This window comes from Meleagris gallopavo, chromosome 14 (genome assembly GCF_905368555.1).
Source record: "Meleagris gallopavo chromosome 14, MGAL_WU_HG_1.1, whole genome shotgun sequence".
Lineage (NCBI taxonomy): Eukaryota > Metazoa > Chordata > Aves > Galliformes > Phasianidae > Meleagris > Meleagris gallopavo.
The window spans coordinates 9697155-9722739 of record NC_139417.1 but is presented as its reverse complement, the minus strand read 5'-3'; the positions used below and the strand labels follow the sequence as shown (position 1 = coordinate 9722739).

General features: G+C 53.1%; 1 protein-coding gene across 1 annotated transcript in view; it reads right to left on the bottom strand.

The window, feature by feature from the left end:
* The window catches only part of CHCHD6 (coiled-coil-helix-coiled-coil-helix domain containing 6), a 132684-nt gene that overhangs the window by 292 nt on the left and 106807 nt on the right, over positions 1 to 25585 (bottom strand). The window contains exon 9 of the transcript XR_014886396.1: positions 14989 to 23740. The gene's annotated coding sequence lies outside the window, so the exon portion shown is untranslated. The remainder of the gene's footprint in view (positions 1 to 14988; positions 23741 to 25585) is intronic.

Below are 25585 nucleotides of genomic sequence, written 5' to 3'. Positions count from 1 at the left end.
TAACAAAATGCCCCCACTGTCTCCCACTCCAGAAAAAAATCTGCACAGGGACAGAGGGAACCCGCAGGATGCTAATGGCCACTCCTCCTGGTAGTACAAACATGCTGCAGGACACCGTAAATTCTACATCATGAGCAGCCAAGGTGGTGACATAAAGGGGCTCAACTGCAAGCCCTGCTATCCAGAGCAGCCCCCTGCAAGGCCCTGCTCTCCTCCATGGAGCCCCTCAGCAGGAGTAAGCAGCAGCACAACCACAGCTGTGGCTGGGCCAGGCCAGCACATCCCCAGCAGGCAGCAGCTTCACGATGCGCTCCAGCACACCAACCACATACAAATGTCCCAGCAGGGCATCACTGGCCCTGACCTGCTTTGAAGACCACTGACAGCATCAAAGTATCAGCTGCTAGCAAGTAGACAGCCCACAGCCTCTGCACCACTCCATCACAGAATGGGAAGCTGGTAGAAAAACCCAGTTTGCTCCCAGCTCATACGCACAACAGGATCCCAATCCCGCTGCCGTGCCGTGGGCATTCCTCTGAGCTCAGCCAAGAGAGGCACTTCCAGCCTCATACCATACCCCAGTTATCCTTAGCTTAATTGGAGATCGGCACGCTGGTCATTAAGAGGATGCTGCTTTTACAAAGAGGCAAAGAAAATAGAGGAGGGAGAGGAGAGACAGGAGGGAAAAAAAAAATATATATATATATATATGCACAGCTTTTGTGAATGAAAGAAGATGCAAACGGCACCAATTTACTACTCAAACAGTGCATGATGGAGCCTGCAGGAGCTGGGGCTTGAGCCCGGGTTGGGTGTGCAAGGCACAGCTCAAGCAAAGGATCTCAAAGTCTCCTTTTAAAGGAGCTGGGGGAGTCCTGGCACGCTGCCTGACAGCCCTGGCACCTGACAAAGCCCAGGAGGCTGCGGGCAGGAGACACTTCAAAATGCAGGCGAAGGTCCATGGCTGGGAAGCGAGCTCAGCCCTTTGTTTCCCATCCCAGTTTTGCAGATAAGATGTTATGAAAGCAAGCGGGGAAGAGCCTCCCTCTCCTTATCACCGATCTCTGACTCAGCCTGTGTGGGGATCACCCGCTCCCAGCCCAGCACAACGAGCAGGATCCCAGCAGGGAGTGGCACCAGTAAGAAATATGGCCTGTGGTGACTGCTGGGCTGTGCCAGCAGCCGTGCCATCAGAGGGCAGCCGGTGCCATGCCAGCGGCACAGGGCTGCACTCTGGCAGTGCACACGGACACTTTGGGCACCGCCTGCACACCTCTTCCAAACCCAGATCTTTATGGTGTGCCTGGCTCCCAAAGCATTGTCCCAACAGCTACCAGTCCCTTCCACCTCCCCACCAGACCCCAGGGCAGTATCCTCGAAAGAGGCTTCTGCAGTAAGGTTTGAACAACACAGAGGCTAAGACGAGTGCTGAGGATGTAGGGCCATCAGCCCTGGAAATGGACCAGGTGGTCCCAATCCCACATCCGTGCCGTACTGCAAAATACAAGCACCTCAGACCAGGCTCTGCCAGTCCCTATTGGCGCAGCCAGTGGGTTCAACTAGGAGGCCTTGCGGTTTCCTCTTGGGCTGCGGGTTGCCAGAGGAAGGTTCCTGCCCTCGGAAATGGGGAGGCAACCTTACAAAGCAGACAATGCCAGCTTCACCAGGCACCCGTGTCTTTACCTTCTCCTCCAAGCAAAGGAACTCGCTGCTGAGCACCGTGACACCGCGCATCCGCTCCCATTGCTGCAATGCCCAGCAGCCCTCTCCTTCCAGCCTCCACGTGCCGCAGTTACACAGCTCCTCTTGCACAAAGGCAGCGGTGCAGCGGCAGCAAAGGGACAGGGAGCTGGGAGCGATAGGAGGCACATGTGACCCAAACCAAACACAAACCCCAGCATGAGCACAGCTCTATCTACACAGCATGGGGAGAGGAACAATACCACAGCTGTGTCGCAAGGAGATTACCATCGAAACGCAACCTGGCTTACGCACCAGCAGCACGTGGAGGGAAGGAGAGAAAGCGGGAGTGTGGCTGCAGCATGGGAACACCAAACCCAGGACGGCACTGCTGGGACAGGGCAGTCATTTGCTCGGTGCATTTCTAATTATTCATCGCTTCTATTTTAGGGAGCGGGTATGAGAGCCAGAGGTCAGGCTGCTGTGCCAAAGCAGGGCTAGAAAGCCCAAAAGGAGATTCCCAAATTAATTTAGGGAACTGTTACTCAGAACTGGAACGAGAGCAAAGCCAGGCAGCGCTGGGGCACAGACAGACGACAGTCTGCAGAGCTCCTCAGAGACTTCTGCTCCCAAATACACGTCAGCAGCAAAACCTCGTCCCAATGCCCTGACACCAGCAGGGGCTTCGTACAGTAAGACCCACTTTAAAACATCAGCAGTGATTATAATTAACAGAAAAAGAGCAGGAAAGATTAGTGAATCTGTTTTCTTCAGTATGAAATGATTTAGGTTCCCAATAGCATCTTGCACCAGAGATCCCAATGGGGAGCAGATGTGCACTGCAAGTACAGCCCCAAAGTATGGGCACCCCCAGACTGGGAGAGCATGCACTGGGGAAGCAATCATCACTCTTGATAACACAAAGCAGGAGTGCCGAGCTGGAAAAACAAACCTTAAAAGGTAAAGACTGGACAGAGCATCCCCTGCTGCCCCCAGCGCTCATGCTGCACGCCTGGGTGTCCCAGGCAGGGCTGCAGCAGCACACTGAGAAAAGAGTCTGTTTTCTTGCTCTGGGACTGCCCCAACAGCTCTACAGCCTGGTAGGAGTGCTTTGAAATATAGGTTGGGTGAGAAAACTTGTGGGAATGAAAACCCTCCTAGCTGACCCTGGGAAGGACAGGAGCGATGAGAACTAATGGGTCTTTATCTGCAATCTCTGCAAGTCACTCGTTGCTCTCAGTGATAGTGCACGGACTGAGCAGGACCCGGCTCCGTCTTCAAACACACGAGCTGCCTCGCTGCCAGTAATTAGCCAAAGGGAGAGAGGAGAGATTATACAGAGGAGAAAAAAGCCCGCAGGCCACAGGAGAGCCAGTCTCACAATGCAGCGGGTGTATTTTTAGGTTTGTCTGCCTGGGAAAAGCCTTGCAACAATAAGAGAAGGCTGCTGGAGTTACCCAGTTAGGAGTTACACTATATATGCAATCATCTGTAGCAAGGCCAAGATTTAACTCCTTTTTCCACCACACACAACCGTTAGGAACAATTTTGCTGGGATCCCTCCCTCCTCCCCAGCAAGTACAATCATTGCAAACCTTATCCCTGGCTGGAGCCAAGCCCTGATGAAATCAGTGGCAAGCACTGGAGCTGCCCCCTCCAACCTCAATCACAGCATCAGGAATCTCTCCCATCTTCAGAGCTCTCATTTCCCAGGGCACAGGCCAGAGCTGCATCCCCGCCCCACACCGCCACAACCCCAAGGATTTTGACCTCTTATATCCCAAGGTAAGGAGAGTGCTTCCCAGGAGGAAGTGCACCCCCTGCAGCTCCTGCAGCCACAGGGCCAATATAATGACATGGAGACCACTTAACAACATTTTGTACCCGGCTTCAAAGCACACAAGTCCAGACCAAGTCCCCAAAGGCCACCTTCCCCCTTGCTTGCTATGTTCCAGGCTGTGGTTCTCACTGCAAACATCCCAAAAACCAACCCCACTGGCAGAGGTTACCTCAGCCCATCAGGAGCAGCAGCGAACCAGAAGGTCAGCCACAGGCCAGCTCTAAGCAGAAGTCCTCTTACCACCAGTATCACTCCATCGCCCAACCAACCACCAGTGCCCTAACACAAGAGCAGAGCGGATGCATCAGGAAGCTCCCAGTCTCTATCAGTGAATAGGAACAGGAGGACTTCTTTGCTCCCAGCACAAGGAGGTAGCACCAGAGCTGCTACAATCCAGCACAAAACCAGGCTGCGCTGAAATTCCCATTCTTCCACCTAATCTCACTGCGAGCCTACTACGATCACCAGCTCAAGGCACACACTGCTCATAGTTAAGATTGACTAAAGTAGCCAGGGGACAACAAAACATCTCCACTTCTCCAAAAGAGGTTTCCCCAGCCAAAACCTAAGCTGTATTCAACTCTCCTTTCCCCTACAAGACCCCACACCACACTGCAGGGCTGTGGGCTCAGCACAGCCCCACTGCTTCCCCAGGGCGGAGCTGAACCACGAGCAGCCCAAGAGCTGGCGGAACTGCGAGACAGGGAGAAGGGAAGCGAGCAGCGCCTGAAAGCGCTCCAACAGCAACAACACAAAGAAGGGAAACTCTGCTTTGAGAGGCTAACAGAGGTTTCATTCGCACGCAGGACAGGCTGGGAGCATCCAATGAAAACAGCGAAGCACACGCATGCACAGAGCCAGAAGCTGCACCCGCACCCTGCTCCCGGGGCCAGCACACCAGCATGCGCCGGGGGTTCACCCAGCCAACATCGGCAAAGCCTGCTGGGGAGCATGGAGCAGCATGCCTGAGGGACACCAGCCAGCATGGAGTGCAGAGAGATGGGAGGACATGTGCGCTCCCGCTGCCAAAACCCCACTCCCTGCTAACAAGAGCGGCTGGATGGTGGCCCCAATGGGTGACGTCAGCCTGCGGAGGGCAGGGAGCCGCGTGGCTCCGCAGCATGGCATGCGGTGCCGAAAGCACAAGGCTGGGGGCACCAAGGCCCCTCGTGCTCACCCACGAAGCTGTGCCACCAGGAGCTGACCCAGTATGCCCACGGGCACTGCCAACACGCAGGTGGCAGCGGGTTTAGGGCGGGTGGCAACATAAGCCCGGGCTCCCTGAGCCTTACCAGGCTTGCCGACCCATGGAAGCTCTCCCTTGAAGGCTGATCTCTCGCCTGCCTTCCTGCCTTTCTCCTCCCCCATTTCTTCCTGATGACATCAGCCTGAAAAACAGGTTCTGAATCCTTGCTGTCCTCCGGAGGGGCGAAGCCCCCCCCCCCCCATGCACCCTGACACCGCTCAGTGCCACGTAGGTAGGAGCAGGGCGAACATCCCAGCTGTGCACCAGCACTGCTGGCAGCAGAAATGCCCAAGGAGGTGCTGGAGGAGCCGATTTTAAACATTCCAGAGGCCTCAATGACTGTAAGCATCCCCACCACAGAGCACAGGCAAGGGAGCTGTGCCCTCCCCGTGCCTGGGTCAGAGTTCTGAGAGCCCCCGTACAGCCCAGCAAAACCTTCTGGAGGCCCCCAACTGCATTCCAACTGACAGAGAACATTATTCTGTGAAACATCTTGTGCACGAGCCAAGCTGCAAGATTATTTTTAAAATCCTAAAATATTTTTAGGTTTTCCTCTTCCCCTGTTGAAGCTAACAGTCTGCACAGGAAGACCGAAACAACCGCCTGTATATAGAGCACTGCAGCACGCACAAAGCAAACAACTTATTGCCATTATAATTACCTTAGATGTTATCGGCAGCTCCGACAGGGTCAGCACTCGCTGGAGGAATCTCGCATGGCACTGTGGAATCCCTTCTGCAGCCCCAGCAGCACCCAGCACGGTGTTGCCTGCACAGAGCCAGGCAGCTCCTTCCCCAAGCACCGGGATCTGCCTCTCCCCTCGCAAGGGATTTATTTCTGCAAGGGCTTGAATATTTTGACACAAAGGCAGTTGCTTAACCAAGCACATAAAGCAAAAGGGCTCTCAGAGCTTCTACGATTACACCAACGCTTGGAGATTCGCCTGGACGGCGGCCAGAGGCCCCATATCGCGGAGGATCAGACCCAGGACACAACCGGGAGAAGAAAAGCCGGGGATGGAGAGAGGCTGGAGCCGGCTCAGAGCGGGGATGCAGCCGACTTCCTGCTCACACAGCAGCACGGCTCCTCCTAACCCCTCACACACCACAGCCCTAAGCATGAATCACCCCGCACAGACCGCTCCCCAACACCCGTGCAATTAACAAGGTTGTCGGGTTGGGTTTTTTTTTTGTTTTTTTTTTGTTTTTTTTCCACTTCAGTATAATTATACAATTTTTAATGCAATTACCGCCCCTGTATTTTGTACATTAAGCAGTAGGCAACCAAAGGAAGAGAGAGACTATTTTTTTTGGCTTTGCGTTCCTGAAAATAATAGCAGATCACAGAGCGGCCACATAGAGAAGGGTTTATCTGCACAGGACACAGAGAGAGCAGATGGAAAATGGGAAGACCCCCCAGCCCCGCAGGTACCTGCATGAAGGCCCAGCTCCAGCTCAGCCTCTTGCCCTGCCGGAAAGGAAAAGCAAATCAAGCAAATGGTCGGCAGTTACTCAACCCCAAAGCCGGGGTCATTAGCCAGATTAAAGTGCCCGAGCTCTGGCCAGCAGCGCGGATAGCAAAGTGCAGTTAAACGGCCCAAATTGGATTACTGCCGCTCCTCGGCCTCTGTGCCAAGTTGGCCGGCGGACGGCGGGAGGCGAGCGGCTGAGGGGAGGCTGGGGAGGAGGCCAGGCCGTCGCTTAGACCCGCGGATCCCCAGCCCAGCAGCCGTAATGCGCTCACACGGTCACTTTCCCCAGCTAAAGCCCTCAGAATGCAAAGCAATCCTCTCAGAAAAGGGGCCCACGCACTCCTCGTGCCCAGCTCAAATCCTGCCAGCTGACACACACCTCACACACACCGTGCAGCAGCCCATGGGGCTGAGCTCAGCGGCCTGCGTGTATATGGGGGGTTTACTGACTCCGTACATGGGCAGCAAGGAGAGGGTTTGCCAAGCTGTAGCTAAAGGGAAAAACAACTTCTGGATGTTTTAATTCAGGGTTTGAAATGGTGGCTTTCCAATGGAACAAAGGCTGGGGGCAGAAGGATGCTGAGGAAGTGAGACCAAAGTGGGCACCAGCCAGCTCCCAGCAGGCCCCAGGCACACACAATGTGCCCAAGGTGGGGAATGCGAGGTGTCTGCCTGAACCTGGCATGAAACCCATGGATATGACTTCAGGTTCCTCCTCCACAGTGTACGAGAGCACCCCCAGGACTAAGATGGTGCACGGCCAAGGCTGAGGGTCCAAAGCAGTGCCAGATCTTGCATTTCCATCATAAATCCACAACGGAGTGGGATCCCACAGCACAGCCAGGGCATACCAGGAAGACAAGGAAGGAGGCGGCTCCCCCCCAGTTCCCATCAGCCCAGCACAGGTTTCACTGGGCATCACAGCTCAGTTCTGCCAGGAGAAGGGCTGCAGCCCTGCCTAGCACACCCTACAGAGCAACTCACTGCCCAGAGCCAGCCCAGGGCTCCCTGAGCCTCTGCACAGCACACATTGCCTAACGAGACAGCACACAGGGGACACTCACAGAGCACAGGGCAGCAAACAAGGTCTCCATATTCATAATCTCACCAGCCGTGCGGAACACAAGCTTGCAGAGAGCCTAGCAATCAGCAAGGACAGCATACGTGCCCCATGCTCAGCTCCCCATTGCAGCACAGAGAGGCGGCAGCTTTTCTGCACTACCAGGGCTGCCGAAGCCATCCTGCTGCCTGGGGACAGGAGTGATGGCAGCACCCTGCACGCAGACAAAGCCTGGCGGGATGCAGGTGGATGCTGCGGGCAGAGCTACCCGCTCACAGGAGCCTGGTGGTGCGAGCACTGCAGCACTGAGCTGCTCCACGCACACATCTCAGCGCTGCCTGCCGGCAAACGCTGCAGCTCCTCGGCAGCAACAAAAGGCCCCGACACACACCGAGCCCGGGGAGCGATGCTTACAAGTCTCCCTCGTTAAGCCCAACGAGGTCCCTTCACACAAGGGATGCTGAACATGGCAAACCCCGGGGAGAAACCGCCTGGTCCCGCAGTTCCGTGCCAGCAGCGCTGCAGCTGCCGGAGGAGGGAGCGGCCTGGCGGCACACAGCAGCACGGCTCTGTCACCCGCTGCCATCTCAGCAGCGCCCGGCCGAGTTCGGAGGAGTTTGTTTGTGTGTCGCAGGGCCCTCTGTCTTCCGCAGGGCAGCGCTTTGTCTTCGCACAGCGAGCTACGTGCTCCACTCCAAACCTCACGCGTCTATAAAATAAAGAAGGGAAACCCTCGAGGCTCACTACAGAAGGGCTCCAGCTGCAAGCGGCCCCAATAAAACCCCACTAACAAACACAACACCACCAAAACTTGGATTTACGGAACGCGGCAGAGCACAGATACCAACCATCTCCCACTGGGGACACAGAGCCCAGCCACGGAATGTCACCGCGCAGCTCGCAGGGACGCAGCCTGGCACACGCAGACTGCGATTCGCCCATCCCTCCCTCCCTCATTCCCCGACCGCAGATCCGGAGCCCAAACTTCCGCGCCACCCACACGGCCCCGCACTTCGGCATCCGCTGCCGGCGGCGGCACCCATCCCTCCTTTCCCCTCTCCTCCTTGCAACCCCCCCCAGGAACGCCCGTACAGCCCGCCGGGCTCAGCCCCGCTGCTCCTCCACCGCATTCGGTCATCGGTGTCTTGAGACAGACATCGCGCCGCTCGCTTTACCCACTGAGTATATACAAAAGACCCTGAGATTGTTCAGGAAGCAATTAGCCGCTGTTCGGAGGAAAACGGTGTTTTCAAATGGATAACCTTTGATGTAGTCAATAGCCTCGTCTCCTCTCTCCCCCCCCTCCCCCCCCCAGTGTCTCACACAAAAGAAACAGAAGAAAAAAAAAAAATCCGGCTGGTAATTGGCTCCGCACGGAGCCGCTCGGCACGAAGCGATCACCGCCCGAGGAGCGGCCCCGCGCCGCGGCTCTGCCCAACTTTTCTCCCCCTCCGCGTCCCGCAGCCTACAGCGGGACCGGCAACACCCATCGGCGTCGCAGCTTCTGCTTTCCTGCCGTCCTTCCCGAAGCACGGGGACGGGGGAGCGAACGAGTGAGGTTACTGCCTTTCTTCCCCCATCCATCTCCTCGCTAAGCAGTGACCTTCACGTCCAGCCCCGGCTACACGCCAGCCCTCCGCTCCGGGGGCAGGAGAGAGGAATCTCCCCTCCGGGAGAACGGAGGAAGGGATTTCGGGATCCATCCCAGCGCAGCGCGGAGCAGCTGCGGATCTCCGCCCGGAGCCGGGCGCTGTGCGCAGGGGTAGCCGGGCCCCCTCTGCCTTCTTCTCCCGCAGCGGCCGCTCCGCACCGCACCGCACCCCCTCGGGCTCCGCACCTCTCCGCCAAACTACGGCGCGACGACGACGGTAACCGCTTCCAACGGCGGATCCCAATCACGAAGCCGGGTGCCCTCCGAGCGGCTCTGCCCGATGGCCAAACGCGCCCCCAGGCTCCGCCCGCAGTCCCACGCCGGCAGCCGGGGCACATCGAGCCCTGCCTGCGGCGTGCGGAGCGAGCCCAGCCCGCGTAGTGCCGCGCCCCGAGCCCCGGGCACGTAGCGGCGGTGCGGCACCGGGGGGACCCGCAGCCCCACACCCGGCCCCGCCGCCCCCCCGCCGCCCCGCCCGGGCGAGCCCCGCTTCGGCCGCGGTTTTTTTTTTGGGAGGTTTTTTTTTTCGGGAATACCGATCCCATCGGATTCCAACCCCGAATACCGATCGCTCGGCCGGGCGCCTAAAGGCACGCGGCGCGGGGGAAAGTTGCAAGCGGGTTACTCACGGCTCGGCTCCGCGCTCGCCCCAGCCCTGCCTGCCATAACCGCATTCCAGCCGCGCCGCCGCCGGGCCCCGCCGCCGCTGCCTCTTCCTCCGCCTCCTCCTCCTCCTTCTTCGCCGTCGCCTCCTCCTCCTCCTCCTTTGCGCCCTCCCGTCGCCGCCCGGGGCTCCGCGGCTCCGCTCCCACCCGCCCGCCTCGCGCCGCCGCCGCTGCCCCGCATGAATGGGACGGCGGCGCGGGGCCCCGACGGAACGCCGCCCGCCGCGCGCCCCCGCCGCCACGCGCACGCGCACGGCCGCGCCGCCGCCGCTGAAAGGAGGGAGGGGGCAGCACCGGCGCCGTTGAGCCTCCAGGGGGCGCCCGCGCCGCTGCGGGGAGGCGAGAGGGGGGAGCTGGCCGGCCACGCCTCCTGCTCCACCTTAAAAGGGCGATGGCTGGTGGGAGGTGGCTTAAAAGGGGCTGTGAATAGGGTGGGGCCGCTTGCAGGGGGCACCTCAGGAAAGGCCGCAGACACCCTCGCCCCGCCTCCAGCCGGCATAGCGGGGCTCAGCCATCTGTCCTGTACGCTCCAGAGCTCCTCCACCCAAGAAAAGTGCGGTAGGGACAGCAGCACCCCCATCCCTCTGTGGCCATAGTAGCTCCCAAAGCACCACACGCGCCAGTCCGCACAAAACACATGGGCAGAACTACATCGATTTGTGCAAAACACTCACAGAAACAATGACAAGGAGGGGGACATTGGGGAAATATCCCCCCCAAGCTACACAGAGATGGTGTGCTGCCTAATCCCGCTGCCCAACAGTCACCTCAGGCCAGCCGCCATCTTGTGCCCCGCCATTCCTCTGTGCCCTCACAGGGACACTCCCTCACGGCCTCCTGCCCAGAGGCTCCACACACAATTCCTGCTCGCCCAGTCCAGCCCGATCAGCGTGGGGGCTGAAGCCTCACACAGCACTGCCGATAAGAGCTGGACTTTGTTCTCAGAGCTGTCAGCTCAGCATCTTTCTGCTGGTGCTGCGTCCGCATAAATTTACCAATGGGAAAAATAGTAAAAGCCATAAAAAAGACAAATGGGTGCCTTGAGTTGATTATTTGTCTTTTTAAAACACGCTCGGTGCCAGCCATTTTTATCACCATCATTCTCTCCTTTTGTTTTCCCTCCCACCAGGCCACGGCTTCCCCATGCCACGCTTCCTCCCCTGCCTGTCCTTGCATGTTTGTGTAAGGCCTTACAGAAAGGACTGATCTCCCTCCCACTGCTCTGGCATCCCTGGGCCAGGATGTGACCTTTTAGAAGGCAAATAGAACTAAATAACATCTTCATAATCAGGGCTGCACCTCCACTGATTTCACCAGAGGCACATGGGATATAAGTGGTGTGGAGCTGCAGTCCTACCAGGAGATGGAGGGATGGCCATTGATGCTCACTGCAGCATGGAGCCCATGATCTTCCTCATGCTGGGGGTGCAAACCTGAGAGCCCTCCAGCCATAGAAGTCCACAGCCCACCAAGATAGAATCACAGACCTCTAGGATTGTCCAGTCCAACCCCAACCCACCCCCACCATGCCCACTGACCTTGTCCCTCAGTGCCACATCTCCACAGCTCTTGAACACCTCCAGGGACGGTGACTCCACCACCTCCCTGGGCAGTCCTGTACCAATGCATTACCACCCTTTCTGATTAGAAACATTTCCTAGTATTCATCTTTAAAGATCACACCCTCCAAACCCAGCCTGCAGGCCATAGGGGTTTCCAGGCACAAGCACTACAAGGGCAATAAATACAGACAACTTCCTCACCCTGAGTGCAGCCAGCCAAATCTTTATGTCCACCAAATTACACCACTAAGACACACTTTGCCCTTTAGACTCAGAGGCACGAAGAAGTTTGGAGGTGCCAGCCATCAATTCTGCTGCAGGAACACATGGGCTCACCTTGTAGAGACACGTAGAGATGCTCAGCCATATCCAGCACGTGTGTTTGCTTCTGCCTGTGCCAGCAGTTACAGGCACATTCAGATCCTCACCCAGGTTGAAAGCACTACTCATGAATGCGGGGAGACCTCCTTCAGCCAGGAGAGTGCAGAGGTAACTGCTAGGTCCTTGGGAGAGACAGGAGAGCAGGACAGAGAAGAAAAGAGGCCCTTAGAAGCTCCGGAGGGGGTAGGAAGGGAGGATGTAGTGGAGACCAGCTGGTTTGGATGGATGTGACAAAGTGCTCTTTACTTCCAACCCTACAACACCTGTTATGTCTTACTTAAAAGCCCACTAGAAAACAAAGATGGTATCCCAAGATGCAGATACGAGGTCTCTCTCAACCCAAAGGGGTTCTTTTCCTCAGTTTTTCTCTCATATATCCCCTCTTCCCTGCCCCTGTCAGCATCTGTCATGTGGAGGCTGGAGGTTGTCACATCCCCCTGGGACTCCGCATTGGTGCCTGCCATTCTCCCACCTCTTATTTGTGCACAGGCACACATGCGGCCCAGACTTAAAAGCTTTTGAGATGGAGGAGAAGAGAGCAAATCAGCTTGCTCTGATGGCAGGGAAGTGGCTGGGGTTTGGATCATTTCCCCCAGACTGAAAGAAGCAGTTCTCTCTTTTTTTCTTTCCTTTTTTTTTTTTTTTTTTTTTAAATTATTATTCCCTCCAAGAGACTAAATTTAGTGAATTCATTTCACATTAAAAACTTGTCAGGTATTCACATCCAAAGAGGCTGCTACTTGGGTCTCTCAGGGGAGTTACTGAGACAGCGAAACCTCTTAAACATATAAAGAAGGGAGAGATATTCAGGCAATCTCCCACTGCCGCTTTTAAATCCTCTCTCTCGCAGGAGGGCTGCATAGGCACCTTGCTCTCATGGCCACTATCTCACGCTGCAGATGCAGGGAAGAGGGGATGGATTATCCCTTCCTCACTCCATGCACAGGATGGGATCTTGCAGCTCCCGATCCCCAGCTCAGCACCAGTGGAAAGAGAGCTAGAGTGATTTGATTTTGCTGATAGGGAGAGTGATGGATGGTCAAAGCAGTGATGAGTGAAACAAAGGTGGAAGAGCTCAAAAAAAGAGTCCTGACATCACTGTCACCAGCACACCTCCTGTCACCCAAGGAGCTCCAGCTCCAGGGATGTCACAGGGGGGGGCAAATGGGTCCTCCAGCAGTTGGTGGCAGAATGAGGACTGGCCACAGAACTGTTTTATTACAGTTTTATTACATCCCATGGTGAGGAGGACACTTTGTTGCCTGCTTTTATTCTGTGCCTTCTGCTATGGACACCCTCTGGATCTGCAGGTGCCCGCAAAGCATTGCTAACAAATAGACCCTTCCTCCACTCTGCTGTGCTTATGTTCCTTGAAACGGGGAATTTTCGCTTAAACATTCTAGCAATCGGGGTAACTCATCTACAATTTCTAACAGTTAACATAGCATATTGGTTGGACTAGATAATCTTTGTGGTCTTTTTCCAACCTTAATGATTCTACGGTTATAAAATGGCATTGGTGATGCTAAACATGTTACCAGAGGTCAGGAGCAGGGTGTACCAGTCACAGACAGGAATAAAAACAAGCAAGAAACACTAAGAGCCCCATGCCAAGAGCTCAGTGCAGAGACCTGGAGCAAGGCAGGAGTTTAAGCCAAAGCGGAAGCAAGCCTCAGTTTGCAGTGACCCACTGAGCCTGTGGACCTCCTATAGCCATTCTGATGTGCCCAGAGGGCATGTGAACACGCTTGTCACTCAGGGCTTTTCCCCCAGAGCCCAGACTCCTCACCCCCGCAGCAGGATCCTCATTAGCACAGAAAGCCTGGTCCTGCCTCTATTGGCCCTGTAATTGCTCTGCTCCACCCCCAGCATTGTGCATCCTCAACCCCCTGGAGCTGACAGACCTCCAAGGACTGACAGCCACTGCTCCATCCCGCCTGAGGACAGCTGACTTGAGTGGCACCTCAAAGGCACTCCAAATTTCAGAGCTCGGCAGGGTGCTGGGCGGAAGGGTTTGAGGCAGAAGATGACTTCGTTCTCAGCTGGACCAAAACCACAGAGGTTACGGGTTCGGCTGGCTCATTCTCATTATGCTAAAAGCATGTGGCTGACTCTGCACTTCTTAAGCAGAACTTTGACCAAAATTACATTTAGATACAATTTGTTGTCGGTGTGTCTGGTGCACTTCCCTATGTTACCGAAGAGTGCGAGGGGCATTTTGTTCTCTAAGAGCAGCCTGACAACTACTTTGTAAAAAGAAACTAATTGGGAGAGGATTAGATCGCCAAAGAGAGCCAGAATAGATGGGGAAGTTGTTCCGCTCAGCTCACCAGGTTAATCCAGTCCAACTGAGTGGCGAGGGACTATAAATAAGCAGCTAACTTTGTGATTTTTCAACCATTTCTGACTGCTAAAAATTTCCCATTGGGAACGCAGACTTCTACACAGGTCTTCAAGCACAAATCATCTCCCCTGCTCACCTCCCATAGACCATCTGAAATGGTTCCCCAAGAGCCTGCAACCACAGGTTTAAACTCTCCGTGCGTGTAGGAATAAATTCAATGCCTTCATCCCAGAGTCCCTTTCTGCTGTGAGATGTGCACAGAACAGCCTGCAACACAAATTTGGTCTTTGATACTCAACCTCTGTAGCTCTGCTCCCTCCCAGCGCATCCTCTGGAAGTGAAGGGGCCTCAAGAAGAGATCAGTTCTGCACAGTTGCCAGCGATGGAGCTTTTTTCCTCCTCCTATCCTCACAGACATCACTGCTAATAAAGAAGGGGGGAGCGGGAAGCCTGGGCACACAGGCTGGGGAGGCAGCACAGTGCCCAAACAGAGGGTTTGTCAAAGTTTTCCAGGAGGCGTCAGCAGCTCTTTAAGCTTCTTGACAGCCAGGATAACAAAATGTGTCTGCAGAGCTCTGGGGATCCAGACTGAAATTAAAATGGGTAATGAATAAAGCCATTTTTCAGGGGATCACAGCTGCAAACGCAGCCAGGGCCAGCAGGCAAAAAGCACTGGAGAGGCACTTGGGGAAGGGACCCAGCGCAGCATAGGGGCTGTCGTTCCTCTTATCCCATGGTGAGGAGGACACTTTGTTGCCTGCTTTTATCCTGTGCCCGCTGCTATGGACACCCTCTGGATCTGCAGGTGCCCGCAAAGCATTGCTAACAAATAGACCCTTCCTCCACCCTGCTGTGCTTATGTTCCTCGAAACGGGGAATTTTCTATCAGCACTGCCATTAATTACAGTGAGAGGCTCCCTGCAACCGGGGCTGGAAAGCAAGAGGTCGGCCAGGCTAAGCAGGACACCTCAAAGGAGGGAGTGGGATCCAGAGAAAGAGAGATCTGGGACTTCCCCACATATGCACCAGTCCTTCACACAGCACTTCCCCAGGTGGGAAGGAGCCCCACAGAGGCCCCTCGACCATACCTTAATGGGTGAGCTTCTTCCTGGCTCCTCCATCCCTTTGCCTGCAACTCACAACAGTGCTTAATTAGCAGGAAGCCCGATGCAGACACCTGTCAACTCCTGGGAGACAACCAGCATTTCACGTTAGCTGCCCCAGGGCTGTTCGGCAGGAACAGCTCTCTCTCTGTATTGATATTCCTTCATCTCAGCCTATTTTCCAAGCCGTCAAGCTGCCATCTCCCAAGGCCCAGGGAGAGCAGCCTCATGTCCATCAGTTTCCGGACTCCGGTCCCACCTTTGCAGCTGCTGACGAACCACTTTGTGCTTCCACCCGGCAGCCGGAGGGTTCCCTGCTAAGCAAATCAGACATCCCTTGATGAATCACATCCAGGCTTCCCTGCACAGCGGGAACCAAAAGCAGACAGGCCTGACTTCGAGTCGGGGCAACTTTGAAGGGAAGAAAGAAAGTCACTTCCCTACTTCACCACTCCGCAGAGAGTCTGAGAGACACAGCACTGTGACGCCTGCCCAGCACCAGGGATGCACTGCCACTGTCTCATCTGCCACTGTGCAGGGACCCCCCACCCCATTAGGACACACAGCAACAGCTGGGCAGATACCCAGGGGAGATCATGCAGCTGCAGTGATTTGTTGCAGCCTGCAAAAGGGTGCAGTGTGATCATCAGCATGTTTAGTGCTACCAGGCATCCAGTGACTCAGCTGTACGTCACGGCCAGCCGCAGCAGGTTCTGTGGCATTTTACCTGGTGGGAGCAAAGGTTTGCTGTCAGTCTTGCAGAGACAGAAGAAGGCAAGACAAATCATCCCAACGCTGCCCCTCATCCTTGTTAATTGCAGCAGATGTTGACTCTAAAACCTAATGTTGAGGATAGTGCGGGTCAGGGCTCACCGCTTTGTCTGGCCTGCCTGCCTAGCTGGAATCAGGCAGTGCATCTCTCCCTTTATCCCCTATGCTGAAACCCCCACATTGCTGCTCACCCCCACCCCCTTATTCCCTTCCCGGCCAGGGCCAGCTGAGTGCTCTTTTTGCAAAGCAGAATCATCTCCTCCCTCTCTTTCAGGATGACTTTGTCTCATCTCCCAATTCCCAAAGGCTTTCTGTCTCTCCACAAGTGCCAGGAAGAGAGCTGTTGTGCTCAGTGTGCCGTACGGACACGGGGTCATGCGATGGTCTAATAGCATCTCTCTTCCATTTCATGCTCAGGGAGAAGACAGAACATGGTGATTATGACCATATGATGCATCAGCAACACTAAAACCCAGGTCACTGTTCTCCCCGTCACCTTCTTTTGGGAAATGAACTGGGAAAAGGCACCCCTTGATTTGGTTGAGTTCATTTCTGCCAGAGCTGCTCCCCTGTCCATGTGCCATCACCCAGGCTGGCTGTTCCCTCAGCATTCAAGTCAGGGGAGCAATGAGCACCAAACCCTCTGGCAGCTGAGAAATTCATCTCCATCACATGGGACAAGTGGGCAGCCACGAGACGCCAAGGAGTCCCTTTGCTTTCTCCAGTGCCCATGTAAAATTTAAATGGACAAGGAAGAAGCTGCTGTAAATAATGCATCTGTGGTGCACTACACGGCTTACAGAGCGCATATTCATTGTCTAGTCTTATTTAAAGAAACTCAGCCCTGCCTGCATCATTAAAAATGTATCCTGGTTTCAGCTTCACCCCATGCACACTCACCGCTGCGAAGCAGGTGGCTCGGTGGCTGTTTTCGTGCCTTCCCGCTCTCAGCTGCTCCTGGACAGCCCCATGCTGGTATGAGCGAGGCCTCTGGGTCACATGAAAAATTCACATGCTTGGCATCGGGAGTTTCACATCCCTTTACTCCTCACTCCTCCCTCGCACCTGGGCCTGGGCTGGCAGCTGAACTCAGGATCGCTCTCTGCATTGCCTCCAGACACCAGCAGCATCCTCTGAGCTCATAAACGATGCTAATGAGAGTGGCTCAGCTCCACTGCAGTCAAAGCATAAATCCCACCACTTTGCCATCCTGCTCCTGAGAGGACTTTGGTGCTTTGGGTTGCTAGGCTTAGTCAGTATGAAGAGCACCATTTCCTGGCACTGCACCACCCAGGGATGCTCTGCACCATACGCATGCCCCACAGGGGAAAAGCTGCTTTGGTTCCTTCCACTCAGCACTGAGCAGAGGAGGCATGCACTGGTGCTGGGAAGCAGCTCACAGCCATTCCACCACCTCCCTCTCTGGACCATCGTAGTTCTCCCCAGAACGTTCACACCCTGCAGCTCTGCTCCCTGCACTATGTGTGGGGGTTTGTTGGCTCCTGGTGGGCACTGCAAAGGCATTCGGCTCACTCTTGGTGCTCCAGAACTCGAGCAAGGTTGTGTGCTGAGGTGGCTGAGGAGGACAACCAGAAGGATCCCAGCACCCAGGCATCCTAAGCTCCCAGAAGTACATGCACTGCCCAGCAAAGCCCTACGTGCTGTTTTGCTGCAATAGTCAGGCAGCCCCGAGCAGCTCCCAGAACAGCCAGGCCACCTGCTCAGGTGCCACCACCATGAGACAGAGCACAGGCACCTCCAGACACCCAGCACCAGCACCAGGCACACAAGGGCAGCACAGGTGGTTTCAACCCCTCCAAGCTCCCTTCAATGGACCACACGCCTGCATCCAGCTGAGTTCTCTGCATCCCCACCGAGGAGCTCTTCCAGAGACACTGCGAGAAAACCTGGGAGATAACACATGCCTGCGACATTAGCAATTAAGGAACATTAATTATAATAATAATAATTATCACAAAATAGCATTTTTATGGCACAATATTATGCTGAAGGATTTACAACGTACTGAATCATGAAGTTCGTAATTAAAGTTATTTTAGTTTCTAATTCTGCTTTAGTTCTATTCAATAAAAGATATGATAAATATACCTTAAAAAAAAAAAAAAGCAGAAACCATTACTTAAGACAATTTGCCTATACAAGGATGTTATATTGCAGCACAGAGATCCCCTGAGAAGCATCACAAACTTTGTGAGGATGAAGCATCCAGCACCGTGAAATACATAGCAGCAGCTCCCAGCAGCAGAACATCCAAGCTTCAATTTCACAACCATGAGCCATCCTGAGATGTGTTGTTGGCTTTTTTTGTTTGTTTTGTTTTTTTTAAGTCACTATGGTGGTCACCTGATCCAACTCCCCTGCAACGAACGGAGACACCCACAGCTCCATCAGGTGCTCACAGCCCATCCAGCCTGACTTTGGCTGTCTCCAGGGATGGGGCACCACCACCTCTCTGTGCAGCCTGTGCCAGTGCCTCACTGCCCTTATTGTAAAAAACTTCTTCCTCGCGCCCAATCTAAATCTCTTCAGTCTGAAACTGCTTCCAGCTCCAACCATTCCACTGGCTTCAACTTCAAGTCATGTACCTGTAACAGTGGGTTTGAAAGAAAGAGCAAAGAGCCTCAAATCCAGCCTTGAGATACTTGTTTTTTCCCTCCCTCATCTTTCTTCCATCAGAAAATGTTGACTTTTTACAATGGTTTTAAAATGTTGTTTTTTTTACAAAAATAAAACAAAAAAAAACCATTTTGATGAACATTCATCACTACAGTAAGGAGAAAAAAAAAGGACAAAAATTCTCAGCCATGGTTGAAGAACCATGTCTTGGCGGAGAAAAGACTGATATTTCTATTTTAAAAGGATGTTTCATTTTCATTTTTTAAAATAAATTCCACAATATTAAAGATGCCAAAATCAGAGTAAGAAGGCTGACACCTACCAGTGCAGAACACTCAACCACCCCCATGTCCTCTGTACAGGGAATCCAAGTGGAAAGACTACCTGGTAAACAAGATACAGTTTGAAATCCCCACTTCTCCCCCAGACAAACCAGCCCTGCCTCTGCTTTGCCTCTGGGCCCACAGCACAGCCTGCCAACCTCTCTGGGCCTGGGCAGGGAGGCAGCACCTGCTGCCAGTGACTTAATTTCTTCATCATTAATTTAAGTGCTTCTGTACCCATTGTTGCCCACTGAGGTCTCCCAAACACGGATTATCTACCTTGGTGCAGGAAGCATTACAAGCGATCTGGGAGCCGCTGTGCCCTGGCACACTGACATCCTGTAAATGATGGCTGGTTCGGGAGGCAAGAGAGGCAGTGCTGGTTCCCAGAACGGCAGCGGATCTGCTGACAGGAGATGTGGGCACAGACTGTGTCCTAGACAGAAAGGAACCCAGCTTCTGGCATGGGAGACAGAAGTCCCCAAAAAGCAGAGCAGGAATAGCAAGTGTGTAAGCAAGGGAAGGGGCTCTAACTAAAAGGCACCTAAATTACCAGCAGGGCCTTTAATTGATTGATTCTGGGAGAGCGATTTCTAAATTATATCCTGACGTGTTCACTGCAATCAATAAATGCATTAAAGCGAAGGAGCCTGCAAGCCCTCTGCTTGTGTAGCTCCCTGCCATCCTCACAGCCACGCCGCAGTGCCAGGCAGCTCCCTGAAATGCCCGTCCCTTCCTGGTCACCGCAGAGCTCTGTGCTTCCACTGACCCGCTGCTCCTCTTGTCCCAACCCCGGCTGCTCTTTACAGACTGATCAGATCTGTGAAAACAAGAGAGGGGCAGAACCATCCTCTCCAAAAGGATATGCCAGAAGCCCTGACAAGCTCAGCTGCCTGGGTATTGCAGGATAGCAGACTGAGGAAGGGGTTTAGTGCTCTTAGGAAGGGCTTTAGTGATTCAAAGCGACATCCCAGAAGTTCCCTCTCTCTGTGCATGCTTCCCTGGCAAAACCCCACTACCCGAAGAGAGAGCTGGGAGCTGGAAGAACAAAAGCGACTACAGGCAGTGCAGCCTGTTGATTAAAAAAAAGAAAGTTTACAAAATGATGAGTGAAAGACAGTTAATGATGCATGGTACTCTTAGTGGCAGGGAAAATGCTCTAAATTAAAGTCCTCAAATATGAAAAGAATCAGTGTTTAATAAGACAGTTAATGTATGTTATTTAAATGTCACTTCATTATTAAAAGTGTATATTTTTTGAGGTTTAATAACCATGTAATTGAGGCATCTTTTCTATGGTTAAACCTTGGCAAATATGTTTTTCATAATTAGCTGGTATTTATTTAACATGCAATAACCATCCCATTAAATTTAATGACTTCAATTAATTGGTACAGAGGGACCTTTTTTAATGTCAATATGTATTCTTAACGCCAGCTTGCAGTGTGGTGCCACAAGGCAGCTCAGCTACCTGTTGGTCACCAGGATGGGCAGGATGCTGCACTCCTTAGCACAGCTGATGGCACAGGAACTGCAGGGCAGGAGGAGAGTGATACCAGGGGAACTGCAGGGACCCAGCCCTGTTCACACGCTTCTCACCCAGGCACGAGCCTGAAGGGTGAATTTTGCTGCTGGAGGCAAACTAGAAAGGCTCAGGCTGGTGTAGCCTTGGCTGAGCCTTGCAGCCTAAATGAGCAAAGAGTCCAGGGTAAATTAACTCCTTTAACAAACCATCAGTACGGAGTTATTAACCAGCTTGTAATAAAGCACAGCACAAGGCTGCGTGCGCTGCAATCCACCTGGGCTCTGGGCTACAAAAACCCATGAGATTAGAGAAGGAATCTCTATTACACAAGTGTGCCGCTGGACCCCCTCGCCTCAGCACATTCCAGGCCCCCAAACACCTCTCCTACATGCTGTGGGCTGCCTCCTGCCCTGCCTTAGCCCCTCAGCCCCCACAGACACCCCTTTCCCACTGCCAGCACCCAGCGGAATTAAGCCCACCAAGTGCCTGCCAACCACAGCTCCCAGCCCATCACCAGCCACTGAGTGCTTTTTCATTTTCTCCTTGTTGCTTTTTGAATATTTCTTCAATAAGAATAAAATCAGAGAAATTAAACCCTCATCCAACACAGGGCACCTGTTTTGAGAAAGATTAAACCACAGGTGCAGCACTGCAATGGGAGGCAGGCAGCAGCTTCCAGCCACAGCACAGTGCTGAGAGATGGTGCATTTCTGAGCGCAGACTCAAACCCACCGTGGGAAGCACCACACCGCAGGATGCCTGAGATGCAAGAGGGGAGAAAGCAAGCACTCCCTACCTTGTAATTGTGAAATGCAACCAGAAACAGGAGCAAAACCCTCAGAAACCAGTCACCACCCACAACGCACTAGAAATAGAATCCTCGAATCATTCAGGTTGGAAAAGACCTCTACGACCACCAACCCACCCCACCATGCCTACAATCACATCCCTCCATGCCTCATCTCCACGGTTCTTCTCCCCTTCAGGGATGCTGACTCCAGCACTGCCTGGGCAGTCAGTATCAATGCACTACTGCTCCTTCTAAGAAATTTTTCCTAATATCCAACCTGAACACCCCTGGTACAACTTGAGACTTTCAATTCCTATCCTATCACCGTTACCTGCAAGCAGAGCCCAATCCCCACCTCACCACCACCTCCTTTCAGCACATTGTTAAGAGGGATAAGTTCCCCCCGAGCCTCCTCTTCTTCAGACTGAACAACCCCAGTTCTCCGAGCCACTTGTGCTCCAGACCCTTCACAACTTCCACGCCCCCAGCACGCTGCTCCAGCAGAGCCATAGCAGCCAGCCCCAGTGCACTCCCTGGGCACATTTCACTGCAGCTCAGCAGAGCCGTGTAATTTGTGCAGCAGGAGGAGGCGGGAGCGCCGCCACGGGCCCCCACAGCCCGCCGAGAGCTCCGGGCTCCTCGCGCAGACCCTTCGCCACCTCCACAGCTCTCCTGCGGAGGCTCCAGCAGTTTTACGTCTTATCTGGCGGTGCCCGCCGTGCTGGAGGAGCACCGCTCCGTTAGGCCTCAGCCTACACGAGGACTCGGCCCCGCGCCGAGCAGAGCTGAGCGCCCCGCAGCCCCCGGGCGCAGAGCCAGGGCTGCCGGGGAAGGAGCAGAACGCGGAGCCACAGTGCCACCTCGTGCTGCCTGCCAGAAGGTCCCAGCCAGAAGGCGCAGGGAATCACCACCGCACGTCCCCACGCGTGATTTTTCCAGCCAGCCCGCAGCTCCGTCAGTGACACGGCTGTGTGACAAACGAGAACGGGCACCCCGGTGGGGCGCGGCTCGTCTCCGTGTCATCGCATCCCCTCACACAGCCGCCCACTCGGGGTGCACAGCAAACACCGCCTTGCCCCCACGGACACGGGGCTGGTCCCGGTCACGAGCAACGGAGGGGAGAAATCTGCCTCACAAATTACCGGGAGCACCGAACGTCCCTTCTTATCAAGGCTGGACGGGTATTCAATTTTCTCTTCAAACGCCTGCCTTCTGAAATGGTAATAGAATTTCAAATCTAGGGGAAAAGGGAGGGGAAAAACTGAATACGCGAGGATTAACAATGAGAGAGAGAGACAAAGGAAGAAATTATACCACAAAATACAGTTGGAGCCTTTTGCGGGAATTAATTGAATACAAATATAAAGAGAAAATCAAGAGTCTCGTGCTTAGGAGTGGGGAGAAAAGGGATATTTTCTGAGTTTAACCAACCTTTTTTTGCCAGAAACAATTAGGAGGAGGGGGAAGGGAGGGAGGGGAGAGCAAAGACTCCTAATTGTTTCGGCTTCCAGCGGATAATTACAGAGCAGGCAGGGTCAGGTCTGCCCACGCGGGTCTGGGGGCTGAGTGGGTCCAGCTGCCCACGTGTCAGCCTTGTGCACATCAATAACTGTTTGTCGGCCTCATGGGTGGCTGGGAGGAGTCGATGGCACAGGCTGGAGGTGGCCAAAGGGGAACGTCCCTTCCTGGCAGCAGAACAGCACAGGGCACCACGGGAGGCCTGGGGTGAGGATGGGCTACGGCTCATCCTGAAGCTGGGACAGGAGATTAATAAATTAAACCTAACACCACTAAATGTTTAGCAAACTTGGCTCCTTATCTGTCCAGGAATAGATTGCAAAATTATTCAAGAGTCTTCAGTGTAAATTATTCTTACTATAAGGATTGTTTAAATTGCAAACGGGGATTATTATGGTGAAGTGTACAAGGTATGCAGTAAATTATGAAAGCAATTTGTGTAATTTATAAATTGAGTTACATAAATTAGCCACACAACATACAGCATGAATGTCAAGTTGTATACTCAATTGTCACAATAATAGCTCAGCATCAGATTAACTTGAGGATTAATCTAGACAGAAAAAAGTCTGGATATTACAAATAAATATAAATATCAAGTTGTGTACCAACAGCTGAAGTTATTGGCATTAATAAAACACAAACACTCAATCACTTACGGAGCATAAATAGGAGGCAGAGCAGCATCAGTTTGCATGGAGAGCCTCAGACCCTGCAGAGTGCTTTAGGAAGGGCAGAAGCTACCTGAGCCTGCTCCAGACATCCACATCTCACTCGTGGGGTACTGCAGTACATCCATCCACTGCCAACTCCAAGGGGCTACAAAATCACCAGTGAGTCTGCAGGTAAGAAGTTTAGACTAAGGGCATTTTAGTGGCTCTCATTGGCCAGCTCTGCCATTCCCCCTCACCACTACTCACTAATTCAAGTTCTTGGAGGAAATGAGATCCAAAGGTGCTATTTTTTCCACAGTCAAAAGTATATTTTTACTACTCCTTTTCCTTGAGCACTTCCCCTCCTGCCCCCAAAAACTCAGGCTCAGCATGAGCAAGACAACACCGGGCCAGGCACAGCCTTCTTGGACACACAAGTTCTGTTCCTGCAGTCTTCAGGTAGGGCTTTGATCTACGTTGAAAATCTCAAAAGATTTTTCGGGATGAAGGTTTTGTAGAGCTGTGGAATAACAAGAGGAAATGTTACAGACCAATTTATAAATTGCTTACCCTAAAATAGAAGGCTGGGTGAAATAACTCCTCTGGACCAAAGCGAGGTGGCTCTCCCTGTGTGGACACAGGGCCAGGAGCTGGGCTGAGCCACATCATACTTTTGGCCCCACTGCCCACATTCACAGTGAATGGTAAAGGCTTCTGACTTCAGGAATCTTTTACCTTGTACTCCTTATGAAAATCTAATTTTCTTTGGAGCTGAGAATGGCAGAATTCTACCTACTGAGATGAGCTGTGATCGTATCATCATTTCCTTGCCCAGGAGGGCTGGAAGGTCTGTAGCAGTGTTAAAGCATCAACTTTCACTTCCAGTGACTCAAAAGTGAGCTTGAGCCCAGTTTTCTCTAAGTACAACTTAGTGAAAACCTCTGGAGTTAATAGGTGGGTTTGGTTTTCCCTTTGTAAGGTTGGACCTCCCCAGCAGATCCACAAGGTAAGCAGTGGGCAGTGACTACGGCTATGCTCAGAAGGATGATGTAAGATTGGCTTAAAATCATGGCAAGCACATCGGCCTCATTTTTCTGCAATTCCTTGCACTGCTGATTGGAGTTTTTGCTTTGTTGTTTTTTTGTTTGTTTGTTTTTACAAAAATTATGCTTTGAAAACACCTGGCTCATCAGTCACAAAGAGGAAGCAAACACCTTTTTCTCCTGATGTCACACTTGTATATCATCACCTTGAGATCAGACTCCTATCATCCACATGGATCTAAACTCGCTCTCTGGCTGAAAATAGCCTTCAGCAAAACTACTTGAGTTCTGTATCAGCAACAAGCAGTGCAAGACCACCTGCAGCCTCCAGAAAGGACTTAAGTTTTGTTCTTGGAGGAGCTGAAGTACCAGACCCTGCTGTCTGAGGGTGCTTCCAAGAAGATTATCGGCTTAGGCACTGCAGCTGAATCTCTCTTCTCTCTGTCTGTCTGAATTGTGACCCTTTCTTTCAGTTAATTTTCCTGGCACCAGGGAGGTGAGGCCCACTGCTGGCTGGGTGAAGCCGACAGCTGGCACTGAGCTTCCGTGGCTGGGTTTCATTAGGATGGTGGGGAAAGCAGCCACAAAGTACATGAAATACATTACTGTGGGTATTCAATTTTCTAAACTGCCCGTCAGCCTGCAAACACTTACTTCAGCGCACCAAAAGCACTATATAAAACAATAAGAACGCAGCAGAGAAATAAACAGCTGAGCATTTTCCCCGCAGCACCACGCAAGCACCAAATTAAGTTGGGAATAAGCCCAGCACCCAGGTATGCCTGCTGTCAGCTTGCACTCTGCCGGGCCACGCTTGGAGCCCCAAGATGCAATGGCAAAGCCGTGTCTGTGAGCAGCACCAACCTGTGGCACGATGCAGACGTCAGGCTGAGGCTACGTGCAACGCTCAGCATCAGATGCACAGCACTGAGCCACCTAATCCAATAAATTGCAATCCAAGGAAGTTATCAGGGGCTGGCAACAGCTCACTGGAAGCTAAGGTGTAGAGGAAAAAACATGCAATACAAAGAAGGCTTGCAAAAAAAAAAAAAATAAGTAAATAAGGATTAAGGGGACTATCAAGGCTATTTCATTGAAGCAGCCCATAAAGAGCAATTTCTCTGCCTTTAGCGAGCTTTTATTTTTGCTGATATGATTCAAGCTAAATCCTGAACCGGCGTTTCCCCCAGCTCGTTAAAGGCACGAAGCTTCCTCACAGTCACCAGCAAGACTGCAGCAGCTGAAAGGCTACTGAAGGAAAAGTGAAGAATTAATTTTTTAAAAGCCACACGCGCTCAGTGCTGTATCAAATGGCAAAAACT